The sequence below is a fragment of the Pectinophora gossypiella genome, chromosome 3 (assembly GCF_024362695.1).
Source record: "Pectinophora gossypiella chromosome 3, ilPecGoss1.1, whole genome shotgun sequence".
In the NCBI taxonomy this organism is placed as follows: Eukaryota; Metazoa; Arthropoda; class Insecta; order Lepidoptera; family Gelechiidae; genus Pectinophora; species Pectinophora gossypiella.
In genome coordinates, this window is record NC_065406.1 from 16,573,996 (window position 1) to 16,586,119 (window position 12,124).

The window sequence follows — 12,124 nt, forward strand, 5'->3', positions numbered from 1 at the left end:
AATGGAGAATGCTACATCGACAAGAGTATGGCTCTTAAATCTTCTTCTTCTTCTATCGTGTGGGTTGTGAGGTGGATTACCAACCGCATCAACCCTGGTGTCAGGGTTATTATTGAGCCGCCATAGGCCCCTGACATGACTCATGTGACGACTACGTACTTACATCAGTAAGTAGTAACCGGGACCAACGGCTTAACGTGCCTTCCGAAGCACGGATCATCTTACTTTTTGGACAATCAGGTGATCAGCCTGTAATGTCCTAACCAAACTAGGGATCACAAAGTGATTTTTGTGATTTGTCCCCACCGGGATTCGAACCCGGGACCTCCGGATCGTGAGCACAACGCTCAACCACTGGACCACGGCGCGGAGGCCGTTAAATTATTGATGATGATCTACAAAGTTCAGAAAGAATTATTTTTGGCCGGTTCTGGAATGGCGACCACGTGTCGGACGACGCTCAGTGGGTAGGCCCGCTACAAGGTGGACCGACGATCTGGTGAAGGTCGCGGGAAGCCGTTGGATGCGGGCAGCGCGGGACCGATCGTCGTGGAGATCCTTGGGGGAGGCCTATGCCCAGCAGTGGGCGTCGTACGGCTGATGATGAGATGTGCCTCTGTCTACCACATTTGGGATATAAACGTGAACTTATATTGTTGCTATGGCAAAGCCCGGAGTGTTTCTAAATTCAAATAAGACTCGTCAATGTAAATGTACACATGGTCGATAATGTCCAATCACACGTCGTGTTCGCTCGATTACCTTCCATTTAGCTGTAGGCACGGTTCGATGGTTCTCGAAGCTATTATTTTCAATACACGTCTCCTATTTGACGAGTTTCAATTATAGGGGACAAGTTTAATTTACGTTTATTGATTCGAATTGTCTAAATGTTTAGATTGAGTAAATGATAAAAAAGTGCGATTCTGACTCTTGCACTAAGGGTTCCGTACAAATTGCCACCTGGTCATTATCAAACCCAAAATATCAACCACTAGCAGCTACTTGGCCAGATTGCTCATCAAGACAAATCAATCAAATCCAAACTCGGGAGTCCTGCGTCATTTAAATGTTTTGTTCCATCCTAGATCCTGGTCATCATCAGACGCTGAATACCAACCACCTAGGACCAGAGTGCTCATCAAGACAAATCAAACTAGCCCAGACTCGGGGGTTTTACGTTATTTTAATGTCCACTTCCTATTTCCTATACAACGAACACCTGGTCATGATCAGGCACTGAATACCAACCACCTAGGACCAGCGATCATCAAGACTTATTAAACAAGAGTTGAGTTATTTTACTGTCAAGTTCCTATGACCACCAGATCGTTATCAGACCCTGGATCTTTTAGTCATATCTATGAACCATCTCGCAGGTACCACCTATCAAACTAAAACAACTGCATCGAATTTGTTTTTCGTGATGGACCAACAAAATAACGATTTTCAGACTTTTCCCTTTATGTGTGATGTAAGACATCGTATCATGCCAAATTTGATTGTTCTAGGTCTATGGAAAGTTAAACCGTAAAATAAGTAATGACGTATTAAATAAATTTCTTATTACGGGGATCTATCACAAAAGAACATTGGCGAGAAAATATTTTGAAAAAAAGTTAGCGTCTAGAAATGCGACATTTACTAATCTTCATGAAATAATTTTGGCCAATTTTTCAATATATCGTAATAAATAGTAAAACTTATATTTAATTAGAACCACGATTGATTAAAATATTTTCACTTTATATTTTCTCAAAATGTTTCCTTACATTCTTTTTGAGTTACCATTTATAAAATTAAAACTACTGATGTATTAAAGTAAAACTACTCTTCACCTCTAGTGTTTTAGGCATTTGAAGAACAGATAAAAAAATATGAATTTTAAAATTGTACCTAATATAATAATTATATTATTTTTTTTCAGCCTCCGTGGTCTAGTGGTTAGAGCGTTATGCTCACGATCTGGAGGTCCGGGTTCGATTCCCGATGGGGACATTGTCGAAATCACTTTGTGAGACTGTCCTTTGTTTGGTAAGGACTTTTCAGGCTTGAATCACCTGATTGTCCGAAAAAGTAAGATGATTCCGTGCTTCGGAGGGCACGTTAAGCCGTTGGTCCCGGCTATTAGCCGTAAAAACACCTCCACCAACCCGCATTGGAGCAGCGCGGTGGAGTATGCTCCTTACCCCCTCCGGTTGATTGAGGGGAGGCCTGTGCCCAGCAGTGGGACGTAAATAGGCTGTTTATGTATGTATGTGAATAGAAATTAACATGTATGGTTTTATTATTATAAAATCTTTCATAAATACGTATTTTTCTATGTTTCTATGTGGAGCTCAGAACAGGAGTGGAGAATACAAATGAAGTGTGTCAGGATGGAAGCAAAAGGCGTTTACTCTGCTTACCCTTATGTATGTATGTATGTGTGATCCCTTACTTGTCTTGAATAATGCTGGCTGATCACCTGGTTACTTCAGGATTATTTCTCGAGCTTAGTTCATTCAGGTCTTACAACATAAAATATACATAATTAAGGGCTACTAAAGTGGACCTTTTCCCCAATACACTTGGAGCATCGATCCTAAAGTGGCTCGCACTAAAATAAAGTTACCCCTACCGATGGGCCTAACGAATTAACCTTCAAATGGACGACATCAACCGGGCCCATTGGTTTCGGGTCTGCCTTAAATTATAGGTGACTTGACTCTGTTGTTACTGAAAGACGTAATATACGATCCTGATGATTTGTAATTCTAGCTATAGAAGCGGCCAATCAGCTCCCGACACCAAACACTTCAGGACTCCGATACCGATCCCGCCGGCGTGGTCGACGATTTTCCTCAATCAGCACTTAATACTACCGACCTACCAGGGTCGATTAATTCTTTCAAATATTTTTCCTCTCAGACGACGCCCTGAGCCGAGGTTCGCACTCAACTGGGCACCCTCAGGCCTGATGTATTAAAGGTTGTACCGGGTGAGAGCCTTCAGCGCTCCCCATTTCTTCGGCCAAGTAGTTAATGCCATCTGCGGCAAATCTACAATAAGTCATGTCGAAAAAAAAAACCTGATGATCTGATGACTCTAGCCGGTAGCTTATAGAGGAGGCCAATCAACTCTAGCAAATAAACACTTCAGGAACCGATACCGATCCTGCTGTCTTGGTCGACGATTTTTCTCATACAGCGATAGCTATCGGCACACTAGGTTCGATTAATTGTTCCAAATACTAACCATTTCATATGACGGCCTGTGCCGAGGTTCGCGTCCAACTGGGAACCCTCAGACATTTTGTCTTAAATTTCTGTACCGCTTGAGAGCTTTGCCCTGCCCTGAGGCAAACCTACAAATTTACTGAATAGTACTTTCAAGATAATTCATAAAAACTGGCTAAAATGGAAAAAAACGACTATTCGTTTAAATAAATATTTACATTAATATAATGTACATGCACTATATTTATTTCTTTAATTTAACTACAATGTAGAGCTTACATATAACAGATTAAAGAGAAGGTGAAAGTCGTGTCTTATAAGAAAGCGAAAGAATTGGCCTTAGACAAGCATGGAGAATGCTATACCGACACGAGGGTGGCTCTTAAACTAATGATGATGATGAACTATGTTAATATTTATTTGTTTATTCTAAGTTTTATTTTAAAATTCGAATTCTATTTTTGGGTAATTATTGTACGTCAGACTGACTGAACTGAATATGCAAAGCATATAATAAGTTAGGTAAGACTGAGTCTGCCGCGCGAATGCAGCGTTGAAGCAACACGACTAATCTGAAGCTGCCCTTGAATCTTTACCCTAGATAGTACCAAGCTATATTAACTTGACACAATACGTGCTGTAAGTACCGTGATAATACCAATACTAAGCACAAAACAACTTCCGCGACCACTCGTCCCTCAAACCCGATCGATAAAAGCCTCAGGGGTCAAATACGGATGTAAAGGTCCCCTTAAAACCACGGCCGTTGAGCAACCCTATATTAAGCCTGCGTGAATGCTACGATTCTTGTGTCGATTTGCATATGACGCACAAACATCTTCATAATGTGTCCCTTGCGTAGGATAAACGGATTGTGAGTACCCTTCAACATCTATCGTGATGTTGTTTACAATTTATCTTTGGCTCAGCAAATGAAAGACTCTGAAGTTAGCAGAATATCAAAATAATGAAAAAAAATTGCTTGATAACAAAATTGACTAACCGGTTTTGATTTTTGTCATGTTTTAATTATGTTGGTTTGAATTTATGCCAAGTTTGAACTATGCCGGTATTGATTTATGACGGTTTTGAAATAATGAAACACATAATTCAGATCACGCCTATTTTCCGATAGAGTTGTAGGGTAATGATTGACCACAACCTTCATAAACAGTAATGACAGGGCCGGAACAGTGAAATACTATATACTTGAAGCAAATATTTAAGGTGTAGCCACGGTAACGAATCGTGAACTAAACATCGTACATCGTACACACCGATCCTCCTGCATAATCCTTTTGCTGAAAAATACTTTTTCTCACTAGACCCAAGGACGTCAGAAACTTACTTTTGGCATGTTTCAAGAATCGATATAAATATAATTATGATTCTTATTATGAATTAGGCTCAAAAGAAAAAAAAATGTGACTAAAAATAAAATAATAATAATATAATAATAAATTATATAATAATAATTAATGTAATTAATGTGTATGTATTTAATTATATGTATAATATTTCTCTTTTGTTTTGTATTTTGTTTTTTCCTGTTTGTGCAATAAAGTATTTGTTATGTTATGTTATGTTATAGATTTACACGTGTATGTTTCAAAGACTTCTCTTGAGTGTATCAATTCCCACTTGATTATTTATTTTCTGCTGTACTTTACCTGTATTAAGTATATTCTCTCGAATATTGGGATTATTCTTCCCCTTTAAGTTTTCACTTATCTCTTGTTCTGAGCACTTTCTTTATTCAGTCTCAAACCCATTTATATCATCTCTCCATTGTTATTTTTTCTATAAATGACAGTGTGTAAGCGCACATCATGCGGGTGTGTGCTTATGTGTCACCAATAGGTATTATCAAAGGAAAAGGACAAAGGATTTTTGCTAAAGGCCACTAGTCTGATATAGGATATTATTTTCTAATGGACAACAATATTATAGCTCAGCAACGAAGGTCAGTGACCGAAAAAGCTTCTTCAATTTGTCTGGAACTTTCTTGTCTTTACGCTAATGATCATCTGATCACTACTCAAGAAGACCCTTGAAGAAATCTCCTATATTTTTACGTTCCGTTTTCTCTTAGGTGTTGTTGGAAAAGTCAGATAAAAGAAAAAATCTAGAGTTCAGGTTCAAGTTCAGGTGTTATAAAATCAAATCAAATCAAATCAATCAAAAAGTAATATGAGACTCAGAATCGTTCTGTTGGATCAAAAAAACTCTAAAACATTCCTGTAGAATTTAGTGTTATTGCACGAGCACAAGTGACTATGTTTACACGTTTTAAAAATCATATTTTTTTTGAGAGAAGAATTTTTTTGGAGAATGATTAGCATGGCATAAGAGAAACAGACATACCGACGCCTACATTTATTGGTAGGATAATATTGAGTAGGTGGTACATAATGAATTTTGGTATATAATTTACAATATTATATCTATTGAATTGAATTCAAAATAATGTGATTGACGAGATTTCCAGCTCGCCCTTATTAAATGGTACTTATATATACTTAGCGAGAAGTAGGTGTCTCGTGATGATGGTGTAGGTGGTTGTATCATTTATATTTTCTGTGTATGTGATAAAGTATCCGTTATGTTATACGTATATTTCTATGTAAGTACTATACATCTCTGCCTTCGTAGACACAAGGGTGATGCTCTGTTATCTTACAATATTATAACACATAGCAAAAAAAAACAAAGCAGCATTGTAACAAAATTATGCGCCATACAGCGATTCCCAGACTGCTACAAGAATCAGCAGATTGAATTTAGCGACAAGTTCATAAACGGCGGGTGTTTTAATATCTTAATAATTCCGAATTTAATTTGAGATGTGGCTGTTCTGCGTTTTATGAAGGTTTTAACATGTGTCGAGTAATTGCTAAATTGAGGTTCAAAATTTTTAATTTGGGCATCATTTGCTCTTGACCTTGTTCGTGTTAATTTTGGAGATATTTAATTTTTCTTTGCAGTTTCAAATTGCTACGTGTAAGTAATTGCAAAATAATATGATGAACAACAATAGTGTATTTGTATAAAATGTTTGGGGTTGACAAAATTTTAATCAATCAATCAATCAATAATACTTTATTGCACAACAACATATACAAAGGACATAAACATACGAATAAAACATAAGCACAATAGGCGGCCTTATTGCTAAACAGCAATTTCTGCCAGGCAACCTTAGGGTGAAAGAAGATTATTCATTGGAGCACGGGCTGGTGCAATAAACATATAATGATACATAACAAAAAAAAAATATGAATAATAAATAATATATACTTATTATGTTAACCTTTTTTTTAAAGGTTGATTCTATTGTACAAATGTACAATAGATAATAAAATTATTATTAGAATGATTTACTATCTTTAAGTATTATATTTTCGTATCTTATCAAGTATTTTTATTAAGAAGATAAATGCCTTTGGCATCAAATTGTGTTTTGACGGTTTGTAATTACGTATGTTCACTGTTGTAAGTATAGATCTAATAAAAAGCAATATTGAAATTTGACATTTTCACATATAACAGTAACTGTGCAATGGCAACAAATGTCAAATAGCAATATTGCTTTCTTAGATGAATTGCTTCGATGTGGCTTTTGAAGACCTCCTGAATTAAAATCAAGAACGTTTTCGTATATTCCACAGCAACCTCCAACTTATTCGCCGACAGCATAATATATGGCGGTACTTTAGCCGAGTAAGCAATTCAGCAGACACGACATCAGAATCTGGTTTGTTCAGTTGTTGCAAAAAACGTTTCCACACACACTGTTTTGGCGAACTCATATTTTACTCCCATAATTCTTGTCAGCAACTGCTATCGTGTCTAACTTCACAACACAGCAGCTCTTCTATTATTAACACCCTAAACTTTGCACTTTGTCTCCAATTCATTCTCTTTGTTTCAAGTTTTGACAGTTTATTGAGGGGAGTCTGTGAGACGGAGTCCCATAATTCCGTTCAGAGTAAAATTGTTTAATGTTTGCATGAAGTTCTTGTCGTTTCGATGATGTTACCTTTGCTATAGTATTTGCGCCCTGTTGAATGGCAATAGGCTAGTACACTATTACATGGGATATATAAACATAGCAGGAGAGGTATTTAGTATACACCTCTGCTTACCGCTTCAGTTATACAGGCGTTATGCCATGTTATGTGTGTCATTTTCTCTATGATTTATGCTACCGTGTTTTTTCACTTATGTAATAAATCATGGTACAATAACCAGATAGTTTATTGAATTCTGATGTATTTTTACCGACTTCAAAAAAGGAGGAGGTTCTCAATTCGACCATATATATTTTTTTTTTTATGTTTGTTCGGGCATATCTTCGTCGTATATGAACCGATTTTGATAATTCTTTTTTTGTTTGAAAGGAGATATTAAATCTAAATAAAATAATGGTTCCTACTTGCGAATTTTTGAAGTAAACTTTATTGGCTTAAGATTTTCGGAGCAAAACAATTGCATAAGTAAGACTAATACAAAATCCTAAGTTTGTGCACAGACAGCTATAAAAAGGTAAAAATTCTTACAAGTTTATTCAAAGTCTTGCGCTTACCTCCAAACACTCAAACTCTAAATACTCCGTTTAGAGGCTCTCTACTATACCATACTAGCTGTGGCCCTGCGTTACATTGGTTGCAGCCGTTTGCACCAATCAATTTAAGTCTTTTCGTTTGCTGTACTGGACTTGCACCAATTAATTTAAGTTGCTATGTTATTATGTTTTCACCAATACATTTGGCTCGACTACGAGTACTATAGACGGCGATACGGCTCATCACATATCACGTTGGTCTAACAGAAAGCGCTGTGAGGTATGGGTACTCAGTTCACCTTGCAATGGATTTACCTCGTCGGCTTATGTCATGTTACTGCAGTGTTACTTCCAGAAGAGGCTAACACAAAACCAACAAGTGCTAGCCCTATAGGCAGTCGAGGCTGAAATAGCAGAAACTTCTCGAAAATTCTTCACGGACAAAATAACCAACAATTGCGATTAAATTTTACGAAGAAACCACCGGATAGAAAGACTATAACTTTACGCTACTTTTTCATTAAATGAAATAAGTATTCCATTAGTAACAAAAAAATAATTAACGAGGAGAAATCGACGAAATTGAAACTGGTTTATAGGAGGAAAATTTTTGTTCACTTATTAATAATTTCGTTGTTCTATTTCAGTTTCATATTAGAGCAGCAGATATAAGCTGGGAAGCCAATTAGTGTTTGAAGATTAGTCTATGCTTCTTCTCCCAAAATCGAAAAGCATTGTTTATACATTTCTTACATACTTAAACTCACACCTATTTCCGGACACACACACACACACACACACAAGACACAGAAAAGACACAGGACACAAAGGCCTTTTGGTGGATTTTACGATATTCCAAAGGTAAACATGCAGATGAATGTGTGAATGTGTTATATACTTTTTTTCGTCGTAAAAACGTATGATCTAAGGTGACGGATGTATGTAAATATTTTTTATTTTTTTTATTTATATCATTAAAGTATTACAATGTTAGGCAAACCACTGATACCGTTAAACCGCAATACGCACACAGTAAATTATCCCAAGCTCTCCTTCATATGCAATATCACCTCCGCCTCACAAGCAAGGCTTCGTTTAATACCGATCCAATTACCCGCAATCAAATGTATGTCTGTTCCTATATTTCCCTTCAGAAATTGCTGATGTAATACCATTTCTCCCTTTACACGGTTCATCAACAATTCGACCTAATTAATCCTTAAGGGTTCTTTATTAAAGATCCGTTCCATTTGCATGACTGATTTATGAATTGAATTTAAGCCTATTGTCGTTTCTTGCTTCAACATTTGCTATTGATTTCCGAAGTCGTAATTGTGTCAATGGTATTGATGTTTAGTTTTAGTATTTTTGATATACCTAATTGGCGTTTTACAAAAAGCAAGCTAATGTTTGTGAACGCTATATTTAATTATTATGTGTGATGTTCGGAAGAGAGTCATGATCACATACCAATTTGTCCCAAGAGAGTGAAAGGGTGCGCTTACTAAGTGAAATAAGGAATAACACTACGTACGCTCACGAGCATTAATATGTATACACTTTGGTAACATAGTCACATTAACTTTTTTGACAAATTAAACTGTAAGTCTCACTAAATGTCAAATAATGTTAGTGCGACAGAGTCCCAAAGTGGGTACATTATATTGCTCATGACTGTACAGAACGGCAACTCTCCGGTCCCCACCAGCGTCTGAGCTAGGTTTATCTTACCGTCTCCTCGACTTGAATCGTATGACGTCAGACAGACGTCACACACATAGATGCGCGTTTACGATAATGTCAATGTGTAGTATCTGTGTAAAACGAGGTTGTTTGTATGAAGTATCCGGGGTGTGCTACGGGATACGACCACGGCTGTCTTCTGAACATAATTATAGGTATTCAATACTAACATGAGTTCAATATCAACTGGAGGACAATTTTCTTTTTTTCACACTTTCGTACGTTTCAGAGCGCGATTTTTCCACAGTTGGGTTAAGTTTTAAAACTTTTTTAAATTAGTATATTTCTCTACTATAAACGATTTTCTTGTAAATATGACCTTTATATTTATAATATAATAAATAATTCATTTGACTTTAATGACCTAGCTGTTTGCTTTCGGATAAGTTTATGAATGTTTCATGAAGACAGCAAAAAGAAAAATATTGAATCTGAAATGCTAATAAAACTTCAAATATGCATTAATAGTAAACTTAGTAACAATCTAAATGTAAATCTAACCTGAATATTTCACCAACAAAAATGTAAAGGGCTTATTCTTCTTCTTCTTCTGTGAGGTGAATTACTTCATCAACCCTGGTGTCAGGGTTATTATTGAGCCGCCAAAGGCCCCTGACATGGCTCATGTAACGACTACTTACTTACATCAGTAAATAGTAACCGGGACCAACGGGCTAACGAGCCTTCCGAAGCACGGATCATATTACTTTTTTGACAATCAGGTGATAAGCCTGTAATGTCCTTACCAAACTAGGGATTACAAAGTGATTTTTGTGAAATGTCCCCACTGGGATTCGAACCCGGGACCTCCGGATCGGGAGCCCAACGCTCTACCACTGGGCCACGGAGGCGGTTACAATAACAAGGGCTTATACATTGTTTTAGGTTCCCCCCCCACGCTCCCTATTTTCTATTTTAAACGCGGTAAGAACCCGTTATATGTTTTAACAAGGGCTTATTAAAATCTGTTTTTACTTTTAAAGTTTATACAGAACATACAGCTGTGAATAAAGTGTTGTACTTACTGCCGACTCGCTCCAAGCCGCCAATAGGCGTTCGTTTCATAGTAGTATTTTTGAAGACATTGCAAGCTTGAATCACCTGTTTTATATATATTTTTTTAAAGAACGTGTAGGGCCCTTTGCCGAGGTTTATCTTGCAGCTTCTTTTCCCCGGCTATACAGGTTGTGAGAAGCTGCAGTAGTTTCAGGCGGATGAGACGTTCGTTATGTAAAAAATGACCATTCAAAGTGTAACTATGTTACTTACTGAATAAAGATATTTTTGAATTTGATTGTTCCGTGCATCGAGCACGTTAAGTCGTTGGTCCCGGCTTTACTTATCCTCCACTTATCCGCAGTGGAGCAGCGTGGTGGGTGCTCCACACCCCTTTAGGTTGATTGAGGGGAGACCTGTGCTCAGTAGTGGGACGTCTATACTATTTATGTTTTAAGTAACTGTTTTTTCTGAGATTTACTAAGTCATAGTGGCGCCAACATTGGATATTTTATGTATGATGATGAAAATCTGGTTGCGTAACCAATTTGTAGTGAGCAATCGAGTCCCGAAGATTTTCCCGTTGGTTGCTCAACTGTCCTAGTAAGATAGTGACATTGATTGATATATATAATATAATATCACAAACATGGTACTTAAAAATAGCTGACGAGAGGTACGTGGGCGTAATGTATCTACTATACACCTTTGTCAACACACAACAAAGTTGCAGACAAGGGTATGTATGATATACAATTCACTCACCAGTACATCCATTTATGTGTTTTGATCTGAATTATAACGTCGAATATGGCGGACATCCTAGCTATAAGACCATTTTGTACCTGTATTCTTACAAATAAAAAGCTTTGAATTTGAATTTGATGTGATTTTGATACGGTCCTCAAAATTGATCATAAAATGTTTTGCGTCTTGAAACTATTCTGTTGATCGGGAAGTAACATTAGCTTACGACTGTATATGAAATGGGTAGTCATAGGTAAAGAGAGGAAGGGGAAGAACAAGAAGAGCTTACATGGAACAGATTAAAGTGAAGGCGAACGTCGTGTTTTATAAGGAGGTGAAGGAATTGGTCTTTGATAGACAAGAATGGCAAATGCTACACCGACAAGAGCGTGGCTCTTAAATTAGTGATGAGTGAGTTACATCCACCGCAAGAAACTACCGACCCTGCGCCAAGCTTTCTGGTACTCCAACGTGACAGGTGGTGAGCCGTATCGCTGTCTATATGCCTTGCTGTTTCTTCAGCTGTACATAAACGTATATAATGAAAACAGAAAAGCTCCTGTGTGTAAAAATAATAGAATATGCAATTAAGATTATATTGACTTGTTAATTAAGCTTCTATGCTGTTCTGGGAGCAAATAAAAAACATAGAACGCGTTCAGCTGCTTGTCTTCCCGGGCATGTCGTAAAAACCGACAGAGGGATTGCGTCCTCTAACATGATGGACTAATGTTATGGGCGATAGGCTGATCCCTTATCACCATAAGGTTCATCATATCCATCTTAGGACTTCGTATCAACAGTGGCTGCAAGTTGTCTTTGATTACTTGTGGCTCTGCCCACCCCATTTGGGATT

General features: G+C 37.2%; 1 non-coding gene across 1 annotated transcript; it reads right to left on the bottom strand.

The window, feature by feature from the left end:
- Positions 1–10,304: 10,304 nt before the first annotated feature.
- Positions 10,305–10,376, bottom strand: Trnag-ccc (transfer RNA glycine (anticodon CCC)). Its single transcript has one exon. It is a non-coding gene; the product is annotated as a tRNA-Gly (tRNA).
- Between the last annotated feature and the right edge of the window lie 1,748 nt (positions 10,377–12,124).